The sequence below is a fragment of the Schistocerca americana genome, unplaced genomic scaffold, assembly GCF_021461395.2.
Source record: "Schistocerca americana isolate TAMUIC-IGC-003095 unplaced genomic scaffold, iqSchAmer2.1 HiC_scaffold_71, whole genome shotgun sequence".
In the NCBI taxonomy this organism is placed as follows: domain Eukaryota; kingdom Metazoa; phylum Arthropoda; class Insecta; order Orthoptera; family Acrididae; genus Schistocerca; species Schistocerca americana.
In genome coordinates, this window is record NW_025726467.1 from 44,881 (window position 1) to 47,124 (window position 2,244).

Below are 2,244 nucleotides of genomic sequence, written 5' to 3' on the forward strand. Positions count from 1 at the left end.
AGAAATTACATCGGGATTGAATACAATACGCACACTGCCGACTAAAGTTCAAGAAGAGTAAATCTTCTAAGAGTTTGTTCTTTGAGCGGCTCCTGGAAGACCAGTATTAGATTCCAATGCATCAGTGCGGGTTTATTCTATCCCTTGGAGCTTCACATTGACCATGAAACACAGAAATTGCATTGGGATTGATTACAGAAATACAATGACGACTTAAGTACAAGAAGAGTGAAGCTTCTATGAGTTTGTTCTCTGAGCGGCTCCTGGAAGACCAGTATTAGATTCCAATGCACCAGTGCACGTTTACTGTATCCCTTGGACCTTCACATTGACCATGAAACACAAAAATTGCATCGGGATTGAATTCAAAAGGCATAATGCCAACTTAAGTACAGGAAGAGTGAATCTTCTATGAGTTAGTGTTTTGAGCGGCTCCTGGGAGACCAATATTAAATTCCGTCGCACCAGTGGCGGTTTACTGTATCCCTTGGACCTTAACATTCACCATGAAACACAGATATTGCATCGGGATTGAATATAAACGGCACATTGCACTGTTAAGTACAACAAGAGTGAATCTTCAAAGGGTTTGTGCTTTGAGCGGCTCCTGGGAGACCAGTATTAGCTTCCGATGCACCAGTGCGGGTTTACTGTAGCCCTTGGACCTTCACATTGACCATGAAGCACAGAAATTGCATCGGGATTGAATACAAAATGCACAATGACGTCTTAAGTACAAAGAGAGTGAATCTTCTATAAGTTTGTGTTTTGAGCGGCTACTGGGAGAGCAGTATTATATTCCGATGCCCCAATGCAGGTTTACTGTGTCCCTTGGTCGTTCACATTGACCATGAAACACAGAAATTGAATCGGGATTGAATACAAAAAGCACAATGCAAACTTAAGTACAAGAAGAGCGAATCTTCTAAGAGTTTGTGTTTTGAGTGGCTCCTGGTAGACCAGTAATATAATCCGATGGACGGGTGCAGGTTTACTGTATCCCTTGGACCTTCACATTGACCATGAAACACAGAAACTACATCGGGATCGAATACGAAAGGCACAATGCGTACTTAAGTACAAGAAAAGGGAATCTTCTAAGAGTTTTTGCTTTGGGAGGCTCCTGGGGGAAAGTATTAGATTCCGATGCAGCAGTGCAGGTTTACTGTATCCCTTGAACCTTCACATGAACCATGAAACACAGAAATTGCATCAGAATTGAATATAAAATGCATAATGCAAACTTATGAACAAGAAGAGTGAATCCTCTAAGAGTTTGTGTTTTGTGTGGCTCCTGATAGACCAGTAATAGCTTCCGATGGACCAGTGCAGGTTTACTGTATCCCTTGGAAATTCACATTCACCATGAAACACAGATATAGCATCGGGATTGAATGCAAAAATTACAATGCCGACTTAAGTACAAGAAGAGTGAATCATATAAAAGTTTGTGCTTTGAGCGGCTCCTGGGAGACCAGTATTAGATTCCGATGCACCAATGCAGGTTTACCGTATCCCTTGGACCTTCACATTAACCACGAAACACAGAAATTGCATCGGAATTGAATACAAAATGCACAATGCCGTCTTAAGCACAAGAAGAGTGAATCTTCTAAGAGTTTGTGCTCTAAGCGTCTCCTGGAACACCAGTATTACATTCCGATGCACCAGCGCGGGTTTACTGTAGCCCTTGGACCTTCACATTGACCATGAAACACAGAAATTGATCTGGATGGAATACAAAAAGCACAATGCAAAGTTAAGTACAAGAAGAGGGAATCTTATAAGAGTTTGTGTTATGTGTGGCTCCTGGTAGACCAGTAATAGATTCCGACGGACCAGTGCAGGTTTACTGTATCCCTTGGACCTTCACATTCACCATGAAACACAGATATTACATCGGGATTGAATATAAAAGGCACAATGGCAACTAAAATACAGGAAGAGTGAATTTTCTAAGAGTTTGTGATTTGAGCAGCTTCTAGGAGACCAGTATTAGATTACGATGCACCAGTGCAGGTATACTGTAATCCTTGGACCTTCAAATTGACCATGAAACACAGATATTGCATCGGGATTAAATGCAAAAGGTACAATGCCGACTTAAGTACAAGAAGAGTGAATCATCTGAGAGTTTGTGCTATGAGCGGCTCCTGAGACACCAGTATTCGATTCCGATTCACCAGTGCAGGTTTACTGTTTCCCTTGGACCTTCACATTGACCTTGAAACACAGAAATTGCAT